Source organism: Olea europaea, chromosome 9, assembly GCF_002742605.1.
Source record: "Olea europaea var. sylvestris chromosome 9, O_europaea_v1, whole genome shotgun sequence".
In the NCBI taxonomy this organism is placed as follows: Eukaryota; Viridiplantae; Streptophyta; class Magnoliopsida; order Lamiales; family Oleaceae; genus Olea; species Olea europaea.
In genome coordinates, this window is record NC_036245.1 from 7,815,754 (window position 1) to 7,828,469 (window position 12,716).

Genomic DNA, 12,716 nt, shown 5'->3' on the forward strand with positions numbered 1-12,716 from the left:
TCTGAGGGTACTAGGTTGTGAACAACAATTGGATAATGTTGACGTTCATAATTTGACTCGAGAAATAGCAAGATTTATGGGATAAGTTTGTAATGCCATCGGTAACTTGAAATGATGATTCCGTCTAAATTATTTTGGTGAGAATAGATGTATTTTGGAATTTTGTGCATTAAGATTATTAAATTGAGAATTCTCTTTAATATTAAATGGTAATACAGGTGATTTTCCGACTTCGAGTCAAAAAGGATATTGATCTAATCTCCATAGGAGCTTGCACACACAAAGGTGAAAGGTAAGTGAAAATTCATTTGCAAATACGATGCAAGAATCTAGTATATGTGACATAGTAATGTTGAAATATCTACATAACTTTGATAAGAGGCTTATAGCACATCATATGGTGGTTACGATCATTGAGTACGAGGTTGCAAAACCTATTGACATCGATTTTAATTAAATACGTCATTTATGAGCATTTTCATATGCATGCACGACATGTGACATGGTTGAAAAATTCTGCATGCAAAACATGATTTCAAAGTGAGTTTCATTATAAATGTTTTATTGACCACTACTAGGGCACCGAGGCATTTGAGGCATGCTTATGTGATATGTTTGGCATTGCGGGTGTTACGTCCTGGGTGATGCAAAGGTAGATAGGGGATGGACCTTTAGTGATCATGGGAGAGTGGACCACTCGACTGTGCCCTTGTGATATTATGATTATTGGCGCTTCCGAGTGGGAGACTTCTTGGGTGATCATAGGGGTAGTCAGGGGATGGACCTCTAGTGGTCACGAGAGGATGGTCCACTCGTCGTTGTCGATTTCATATTGGCCATTTGATTATTGATATTGATATTATGCAGAGCTCTATCCGGTGCATAGTAGGTGGATTAAGGGCTCAATGAAATGAAAGATTTCAAGTGAAATGATTTCTAGTCAATTCTGACGAATATTGAAATATGATACTTTCTTATCGTGATATTTAAAGTAAATTGCATGGTCTCATATTTCGTTATTACTCATGTTCAGGACATGCATGATTTTGCTTACTAAGCATTGGCTTATGTAGTTCTTGCATTGTAGGCGAGCATGGAACTACATAGAGAGCATGGCTAGCTGTGGAGCTCCTATAGGATTTCAGAGTTCGATGTACATGGATGACGACCTGTAGGGTTATTTTGTAGGCTGCCATATGTAGGGTTATATTTTGGAATCCTATATAGTGTACTTTTGAAATGGCCTGTAGACATGTTTATAAGCTCAGAATATATATGTCGGATTATGGCGATATGATTTTAGATTTCGATATGTTATATGATCGTGTCACAGGTGATTAGAAGTTAACAAACTCGAAAAAAAAAATATATGTAAAATTCTATATCTAGGTTGTGTATAGATATCAATGTTAATTTAGGGGTGTGATAGAACCTCTCGCCAACATTCACTAATTTCTTGCATTGTCGAAGCCAATCCCGGATCACATCATGAATGATCTAAATTGCTCTGATACCAGTTGTTAGAATGTGAAAGCGAAATATTAAGAAATTAAAAAATTTCTTTAATTCAATAAACAAGATCGTCTAGATGCTCATTAGTATGTTATATGAAGAATTAATGATTTGAATTTTTACCTAAATTCGATGGCTAATTCTTAAATTAATTCTGAATCACGAGCTTCCAAATTCTTAATTTCAAGAAGTTGATGCTTGATATCTCCAAGTTTTCTATGGTATTCTCCAAAGTCAAGACTATACCGGTTGGTGGAACCTTTTTTTAATTAAATCATGAAACTAATTTTTGAACTTGACAATTGAATAAGGCGAGAAAATAATTAATTTCCTTCCCTCTCTTTTTCTTTCTCTTCAAATTTGAACACAATGAAATTATGTATTATTATTGTTGTACAATCACAAAGGATGTCCAGTTTTCATAAATAGAGATAGAATAGTTACAATCATTGTACAGTAAAAATTCCACATTCAAATAAGAGTTCTAATTAAAATTTAAGTAGGATTTCAATTAAAGTCCAAATCTAAGTAGTTTACATTTAATTACATGTGTAGTCCTAGAACGTCAATTAAAATTATAATTAAGTTTACAACTTTCATAGTAATTACAACTAAGTACAAAACTTTATTGTAATTAAAACTATTTTAATACTATTTTAATTCCCGTAATTAAAATTTAATACTTTACATAGCTACCAAAGGGACCTAATCGAACATATATTATCCAAATTCCAATAATTAGATCCCGTCTAGTCGACCATAGATTACCCAATCTAATTATTAGTCTTTGTTTTTTCACTAAAGTCAAAAGACTGAACTATTAGAATATATAAGATCATAGAAGTCAATAAAATTATAATACTTTCCTTTGACTTGCACTACATGTATTTTATCCCCGTCTGAGATCCAATAATTAGGTATGAGCATAAATGACCATTTTGCAATTCTAATTATTCTCAATAACTTAAGTATCATTTTCTTCAATGGTCATGTGAACTAATCATAGATTTCGAAGTTTAGTCGTCGCTAAATATTGAACTTAGATTTTAACTGTTCAAGAGACTTATGTGAATCAACGTATCAATAGTAGCTCTAAAATCCACAAAAGATTGAATCAACCCAAGAAAGCCAAGAGATCAAAGTTTAGAGTTCGACCTAAAAATAATGATCCAGAAAGCCAACATAATCATCGACAATATGTTGATCCATTGATCAATAGATTCAAGAATCTCACCTGGATTGTTGGAAAGTCACAAGAAATAATTCTTGATAAGTTCGTAAAATTAGTTCAATTAAGAACTAGGAATTGAAAGTAAAAATTGCTCAATAAAATAATTCTCTTTTATTGAATGAATGAATCTTTTACAGTGTAAATAATGAGTCCTATTTATAGGAAAACCATAAAATCCTAGCAAAAAATGGAATTAAAGTCTAACAATACTAAAAGTTACCATAAAGTAGAGTTTCAACATAAATAAAAAATCTCGCAAAATTTGGAAAATCCGTGGCCAAGAGTTGAACTGTGTGGTTGCATAGTTGCCTTGGATACGTCCACATAAAAGCCTTGAATCCTTCAGCTATTTTTGCTTGGCTCTATGCTATCGCACATATTGTATAACTATGCAATTCCATAGTTATTCGATTTGTCTCCTGCGTCCCTTGCTTGAATCAAGTTGAACTAACTTGTTTCATCCTCCCGGACCCAACGTCTAATTTACTTCTTTGCTTGCCATGATCAATGTTTCACCCATTGTGGTTTGAGCATATAATCCCGTTGCTTCTTTAACTTTCTTCGGTCACGATATAGTCATCGGTCCCTCTTTAACTATCAATGAATCCTTTCCCAGACTTGCCTTTGTTCCATGGATCACATTAAAATACTTAAATAGTTACTCTACCCATTTTTCAAGATGACAATTCCCGACACGAATTCATGTTCTCTACTTTGCTCATTCTCAAGTTCTCAACTCATCGACATATTTAACCAATCAAATTGATCTCATCCATTATTGAATCAAAGAATAATTAGAATCATAAAAAGACATACATAACCCTATCAAGAGATTTAGATGAAATATACAGCGGTCAAGTGGAATTTAATTTTCTGTACGGTCATGCTATAGAATTAAACTCGGCATATGGTCCGTTCAATACACTCCAAGTGTACTAGTGTTACCTTGATTATTTTTGTGATAAATATAAATTACAAACTTCAATAGTGAGTCAGTTAACACTACAATCTTCCAGTATAAGGTGCCAACCCTTATACATTGGTTGTGAACAAATAATTCATGATCAAAATATAAATTCTGTCACATTATACTTCTCAATGCAAGTACCCAACTTATATTATCACAAATGATCATAAGCATTTTTCATTCGCATGTTGAATAATAAATAAATGCAATAAATAAATAAAATCTAAATTTATTTATTATAAATTTTTTTTTATCATAACAAAATATACTATATGGGCACCTAACCCAACAATACCATCATCCCGAAACATAATCGCGATAGCCTGAATGCTAATAAATCTATTTTTGGGAATCATTTCTAGAAAACATTTTATGGAATTGATAATTCAAAATGCTCTTAGCATTTCAAAAATGATACTGTAACAGTGCTACTTATGCAATACTTATAATATTGAAAGCAAATCCTAGCCTTTAGATCCTATCAGGACTGATCTCGATCACTCAGACGAAAGGTAATCAGGACCATATATATATATACACACACACACACACACACACACACACACACAATTTAACAAAGGTAAGACGAACTCAATGTTTTCCATTGATTAGACCTGACAAAGAAAATTTATTTTTGTATAATAAATATTTTCAAGACTAGATTTGTGCATACGTTATTTTTCAAAGGGACCAAATCATAAATATGAAAAATGAGAGGTAAAAGAGGATTTATAAGTTTCTATTTCGGGATTTGGGTTGTTATTTCCTTGTTTTGTTTATTAAATAAATTATGGGACCAAGGGTGAAAATTTATTTAAAGATCAAATATATTTATATAAAATCTAAACACTAAAGGCTATAAAACTATCAAAATTATTTGCATTGAACAACACATAAATACATGAAATAAAATTTAAACCTTTCCTTTAGTTCTCCTTAATTAGTGAATGATTACCAATTGCTTCTTCTTCAAGGACCCATTAAATTAACTCTTCATTTTTCTCAAATCATTCATACTCCTTTCTCCTATATATTTATGTATAGTTTACATATGGAGGTCCACACTATAAACAACAACAAAAAAATCAAAAGAAATAAAGGAAAGAAGGAAGGATGGATTTCTTAAGTTTGGGTGCCATCAGGAAACAGCATTCACTGTCCAACTTTGTCCATTCGAGAGTTTCAAGCTAAGGTAGGTAGATGTATATGTGGTTGTTTCATTTTCAAGCTATGATTTTTTTATCAAAGTATGAAAGATTAGGTGCCTTCGGGAGGGTGCTTCAACACTAGTATACAGGGACGGATCCAGGATTGGATCCACGACCGGGCTACAAAATTTCAAATCGGGCTACTACGTGGAAAAAAAAATTTTTACACATAAAAAACTGATTTTTTACCCAAAATAAAATAAAAAATACCTTAAAAAAAAATTCTTGGACCTAGGGGAGGCTACAGCCTAGCCCAGCCCCCCTGTATCCGTCTCTACTAGTATAGTTGGAATAATCATTTTTCGACTCTACGTGTTATGATAATTCTATATGACTTGAATTTTGTTGAAAATCCATCTGCATACGACGGTATGAATTTATAGTTCAAATTTTCTAATTTGATAATAAAAAGCATCGATGATATCGATTCAGTTTCGACCCAAGGGTTAGCTTTCTTCTTATAGATTAATTTGATTTACTCAAGGCATGGATGACAGCAGATGGTGGTGCAGTGTGTTATGAAGAAGTTGAGAGACTTTAAGATATTATTTGATATGCAAAAACTGTTCACGTTTTTCAAAAAAATAAAATTTCAATGAGCACTGTTTGTAAAACTACTTTTAAGAAACTTTTCATGAATTAGTTCTATTCAATAGAAATTAACTTGCTAGCTTCCTATTTCTCTCGTAAATATCAGCGATAAGTTCACTGTTGCTGTATTTATAGTTTTTAGCTTCTACATTTTACTTTAAAAATTTATAGTTCATTTTTTATTTAGAATTTTTGGGCTAAACCAGTCGCACTTGAGAAGCCTCATGGGTAGCTATTTGATATGCTTGAAACCATTTCAATCCGATGTCCATAGAATTTAATGTTACACTTTAAGGCTGTGAACGTGAAAGAGAGATTTTTGCCATATTTAGAGATTTTTGCCATATAATCCAATGTCCGATATACTGGAAGGTATGACACGGCCTAGGACCCCTAATTGCCCCTAACTATAAATACAAAGGCCTTAAACACGAAAAAGAGATTTTTGACATATTGTGCTTTACATAGATATCATCTTCAATATTCTCTCAAGTGATCCAAAGCGGAACTGAACAAGGAATTCATCCATAAACACCTTTTGATCTGGGCAATCCATTGTTGGGGAAAACATCACTATTTGTGAAGACAAAACGTCTGAACTTCTTCATCTATTGGGGAAGGGACTCTCTCATTGGGAGATTGAGAGAGGTGGACGACAAGCACATGAACTGGATAAGAACAGGATGTTCTTAAAATTCCACTTGGTGATACAATCAGCTAGAGACCAGGAGGCTGTATTGGATAGCAAATTGGGCTGCAGGATGTAGACCGGGAAGCTAGCAGGAGACTAGCAATATCTACGCAGTCTAGAACAGCAAGTCTAACTTGGTACGGAGTTTGGCATAACTTGTACTAACTGGATTGGTATAATGGAAACTACTGGCTTGGTCCTAGAGTTTTACCCACGTTGGGGTTTCTCGGTCATCATATTGTGAGTTGGCGTTGTTACTGTTTTACTTACTTTACACAAATTGACAATTTAACATAGGCTTAATTGGACGTGTATGTTTAATCACCTAGACAATAATTAATTTGTGACTTGTTACAATTAATTGTATTAATTCCGCACGTAAGGTCAAACGGTAAATTGGAACGTAAACTTGGTAACGATAAAATTTGAATTTGACACAGTATTCCCGTGAATTTCCAAGTGGTTGTAGAACGTTCCCTGAACTTTCAAGTGGCATCAGCCCCCTAAGTGCGAATCTTGACCTTACATTAGTCTAGATGAGTATGTCGTTGAATGTGCCACCCCACTTTGATGGGAACAATTATGCGTGTTGGAAGATGAGAGTGAGAGCGTTTTTGAAATCCTTAGATGAGCGTGTTTGGCAGATTGTGGTAAATGGTTGGTCAGCCTCTAGTACCACAATAGATGGTGTAGTCACTCCCACCCCTGTCAAGAATTGGTCTAGAGCTCAATTGGATAGTTGTAATTTAAATAGCAAAGCCCTTCATGCCCTATTTATGGCAGTTTTCCTCGAGGAGTTTAGGAGAGTGTCCATGTGTGAGGTAGCAAAGAAAGTTTGGGATATTTTAGAAACCACACATGAGGGAACTCAGGCAGTTAAGAGTTCTAAGCTGCAGATGTTGGCCACTAGGTTTGAAGAGATAAGAATGAGAGAAGATGAGATGTTTGATGTCTTTTATGCGAACTTACATGACATAGTAAATTCATCCTTTAACCTAGGTGAGAAAATCCCTGAGCCTAAGATAGTGAGAAAGATTCTTAGATCCTTACCTGAGCGTTTTAGGCCTAAAGTCACGGGAATTGAGGAGAGTAAGGACATAGACACTATCAAGATAGATGAGTTAGTTGGATCCCTCCAGACCTATGAATTGACCTTAGACAATCCAGCTAAAAAAAATCCATAGCCTTAAAAACCACTAAGAATATCCGGATGGAATCTTCTGATTCGGATTCACCCAATGATAAGGAGATGGCCTACCTAACTAAAAAATTCCAAAAAATATTTGGGAATAAGAAGAAGCCTCAAGAGAGACAAAAAGGTGGCCCAAGTAAATCTAGGAAGAAATCTAAATCTGTGAGATGCCATAACTGTTGCGGTTTTGGTCATGTGAGGAATGAGTGCCCTAGTGCTAAGAGATTTGAAGAGAAGGCTATGAATACTACTCTCACTGATGACGAGTCTAGCTCGAAAAATCAGAGTGAGAAATCCACCTGTGAGGAGAGTGGAAAATATGTGGCCTTCGTTGCTAGGGGTAAAAGTAGATCCGATCAGGGGAGAAAAAGGACAGAGGACTTAGATAGTAGTGAAGATTTTGGTGATGAGAGTGGAAGTGTGGAAGATCTAGAAACAGCCTATGATAGGATGTATGAGGAAAGCCTCGAGATCTTAGCCAATAACCAGACAATGAGCAAGAAAGTGAAAGAGCTTAAGCTAGAAAAGGAATAGTTAGAGGCCCGTGTTAGTGATCTCACCAGTAAGAATGAGATGTCCTCTAGGAGAGTAAGTGAGCTAACCATTGTGAATGAGACCTTAGCTATTCAGGTTAAACACCTTGAGAGTGACCTAGAGTTGTCTAGGTCTCAGTTACTTGCCTTTTCCAGCAGTTCTGAAAGGCTAGATAATATTCTAGGAATAGGCAAGCCGGCTGGTGATAAGGGAGGTCTAGATTTTGATCTGAATATTGCTAGTACATCACAAACCACCTTTGTTCGTGTTACTGACCAGCCAAATATTGTGACTAACCCTATACCAAATGTTGTGGAAACTTTAAGACGTAGGTCTACCAGATGTTGTAGGACCCGTCGGCCTAGAAATAGAAATCAGCGTAAACATATCACAGGTCCTAGGTTTATTCCTACATATTTTCACTGTGGAGAGTTAGATCACATCGTCCCTAAGTGTCATCACTACCTGAACAATAGGAAAGACTTGAGCTTGAAAAAGAACAAAAATCAGGTGTCTATTGGTCAGATTGGATTCCTTACTGATCAAGTGAAATATTTGACTCAATTGGTGACACAGCTATTTGGAAATAATCCTCGCTCTAGACAGGTTAGGGTGAAGAAAAGCGATCTCCCAAATATGCATGATTGGCTCTTAATTGACATATAGTTGTTGCATGCATCACATGTATATTGTTTGTTTTTGTTTTTTTGTTTTTCATGCATATGCATTTTCACCAACGAGTTTTGGCGCATGCATATTTATTTTTGTCTTTGTGTGCTTGACTTTATTTTATCTTGTGTGTGGAGCATTCATTTTAGGAATTTCTACAGCATGACACATGACTTAGAGCTTGCACGTTGTACCATATAGGAGCTAAAATTGATAAGCTGTAGAATAACTTTCATTGCTTGGTTAGGTCTAGTTGGATCAATATGTATAAGTATCTTCATGTACCATCTGCACTGCACACACTATGAATTTGTTAGTGGGACGCTATCACGTGTGTAAGATTTGGGATGGCTGTCACATGTTGTTGAGGTAACTTTGAACATAAATTTACCAATTTCTGTATACTTTAACCCAAAAGTTTCCCCCAATTTTAAATGCTCATATCTTAATGTTCTTCTCCGGGTCCTATTTGACTCGAGCAATTAAGCCTGCGGGGTCTCTTAAAACCTGGTACCCATGGTCAACTAACTTGGGTTATTCGGCCTAAAGCTCGCTACATGGGTCATCTTAGTCGCTTAATGGAGAAGAACCTGCACTTAAGATGAAAATTAATAAGCTGGAGAAATGAGAAAAATATGAAAAATATAATGAGCTGAAATACTTTGAAAAGTTGAAAAACAAATAAGCTCATAATAAGGGGGAGATAAGTAAAAATAATAAGTATAGGTCCTGCTACGCGTTACATGGTTTGACTCTCATTAGTAGGAGAACATACTTATTAGCAGTGATTGGCATGTCCCTTCTCACAAAATTAAGGTTTGGAGTCCTGCTTGCATTGGATCAGTAATACTTTACACACATGAGTCACTTATATTATTACTTCATTCTGGACTGAACTAAGTATGTGGGGAGTTATACTACTTGTTGATTTTGCTTTTGCATCCTATCAATTGCATTTTTGATTATTATGTGTTATTGCTCGACTTGGCCTTAATGTATGTCCCTTTAGCATTTGTGACAAAAAGGGGGAGAGAAATGTGTAACTGAGGGGGAGAAAAAAATAATTATTGAGCATACACATAGGAGAGCGGCTGCATATGCTGCACATGACATCGTTGATTGTGATCACTTGCATTGCATTGCTATGTTTAGGGGTCATTGGGGAAAGACATAGATACATTTACCTACTGCATAAAAACATGAAAGCTTGCAGTAAGGGGGAGCATTGCATTACATTCCATATCACATCCATCTGTTTGAGTTTTGATGTTTAGTGGTGTTGGTGTCTTGGTTGGTGTTTTGATTGGCATCAATTTCACATCTCAAACTATTATGTTGATTGTGATTAAGAGCTTTAATTAATTTTTATATTTCCAGTATCACGTGCTTTTACACTGGGTATATGAGTTTGTGGATTTCAGGAAACAGGTACACTAGGGAACACAAGACTCAGTTATTGGGTTTACTAAGTAGTTTAGTTTTTGGTTGTCAAGTCCTGACTTATTTTTGATTGTCCTGACTTCATTTGTAGAGTTTTGTCATAGAATGTCAAAGGGGGAGTTTGCTAGGTTTAAAGGTGTAATTGGCGATTTCGTGGACAAAAGGACTAAATTGTAAATTTGTAAAAGTCAGAGACTCAATTGTACAATGTTATAAAAGTCAGGGACTTAGGGTGCAATTTAGCAAAGCTAGATGGAAGGGACTAAGGTTTGAGTGTTTGGTTCAAATCAAGGTCGTGGTGTCAGAAGTTCACTAGATGTTCGCCCTGCCACCGCTCGAGCAAGAGGAAGCAAGATGGTAGTCACTCGCTCCCCGCTCGATGTTCGCTTGAGAGAAGTGTCGTCGTTCGCTATTCGCTCGAGCAACGGTGTTATATGGAAAATCGTATTTTTGATTTCTGGAAAGTTTGACATGGCCTAGGACTCCTAATTCCCCTCAACTATAAATACAAAGGCCGTGAACATGAAAGAGAGATTTTTGCCATATTGTGCTTTACATAGATATCATCTTCAATATTCTCTCAAGTGATCCACGGCAGAATTGAACAAGGAATTCATCCATAAACACCTTCTGATCAGGGCAATCCACTGTTGGGGAAAACATCGCTATTTGTGAAGACAAAACACCTGGACTTCTTCATTTGTTGAGGAAGGGACTCTCTCATTGGGAGATTGAGAGAGGTGGACGACAAGCACAGGAACTGGACAAGAACAGGAGGTTGGAATTCCACTTGGTGATACAATCAACTAGAGACCAGGAGGCTGCATTGGAAAGCAAATTGGGCTGCAAGAGGTAGATCGGGAAGCTAGCGGAGACTAGCAGTATCTACGGCAGTAGATCGTGAGACTGGAACAGTGGGTCTTACTTGGTACGGAGTTTGCATAACTTGTACCGGCTAGATTGGTATAGTGGAAACTACTAGCTTGGTCCCGGAGTTTTACCCATGTTGGGGTTTCTTCGTCATCATATTGTGAGTTGGTATTGTTACTGTTTTACTTACTTTACATAAACTGACAATTCAACATAGGCTTAATTGGACGTGTATATTTAATCACCTAGACAACAATTAATTTGTGACTTGTTACAATTAATTGTATTAATTCCACACGTAAGGTCAAACGGTAAATTGGAACGTAAACTGGGTAACGCTAAAATTTGAATTTGACATAGTAAAGTATTCCCGTGAATTTCCAAGTGGTTGTAGAACGTTCCCTGAACTTTCAAATAAGCTCTTAGTTGAAGATTCACCAATAATGGATATTTCTAATCCCCCATTACACATGGGTTCAATCTTCATCCAGCAATGAAAAGATGAGTCTCATAGGTCGACAGCAACCAAACACAAATTGTCATTAGTTATGGTAGAGGGTAGTGACAGGGGAGAGGGTTCGAATTCAGTGGAGATTGTGGAGTCAAAGTTGAGTGGCTCAGACTCATTCACGTAGAATAAGCCACTCTATAACCACAGACTAAGAACTATGAGATCACCTTCTTCATTCTAGGGTGACTGAAGAAATCTCCTAATATATGAAAGAGTGAAAAAGTGCTTTTGTTGTTGTGGACTAAGAAGCCTTCGTATCTTAATGCATGTATTTGATTTGTCAGGCACCGAGGGGCAAGTAACATTTTAATCCTTAATGCTTTTCACGTCGAAGGAATTGACAGAGAAATTTTGTGTATTGTCATATTTGAAAGAATGAGGCTTCCCCACCGAGTATGAAGTTGTGAAGTGCAAAACCTAAATGGAAATTAGTGGGAAGAGGCATATGGTCAAAGCAGACAATGATTCATTGTAAAAGAAGAAAAAATGTCGAAACCCAACTATTAGGTTAGCATAACAGTAACCTAGATAAAATTTATTCATTGAAAATGTGAATATGTATTATTGCCATCTTATGCATTTATCGTTTCATCCAGGATGGGTATCGGAACCTTTCGAATGTTGCTTACTGTTGTGTACATTGATGTATCTGAAATCATACTGCGTACGAACATACTACAATTACATACACACTTTTCTTCACTTTCTAAAATTTATGTTGTGTGCCAAGAAAATTAGATGATATACATTACACAATATAATATTTTTAGTTATATTGTTTATACCCGTGTGTGCATTGCAAAAAAGACATGTGCCCCTGACAAAAAGTGTGTCTACAGGGCTCTGTCCATCAGTTCACTACATTTACAGTTTTAGATGACCATGATGGATTGTACCACGCCCTAAAATTTAAGGAATTAGCCATTTTATGAAGCATATTACATGCCAACAGTCATTACAGTTTCAAATTAGTTATCTTAATGTCGTTATGTCACACACCTTGATATCATTGAATCTTTGATCTCCATCTAACGGATCTATGAATTCATCATCTACCTCGAGGGTAGACCTAGTGTTACCATCAATGCATTGTTCAAGAACGACGTACTTTCAATCTTGAATGCAAAGTTGACTGAAGCACAAAAAGCAATTTTTGGAAGATCCTACTTTGGATACTTCTTGCTAATGTCATACATTCGATTATAGCATCAAGTTATACACTAGATGCTCATGTTGGAAGTTAGTCAGCCGAATGAAGATGAAACATAGATCTATTTAGATGCGAAGTTACTCAGATTCT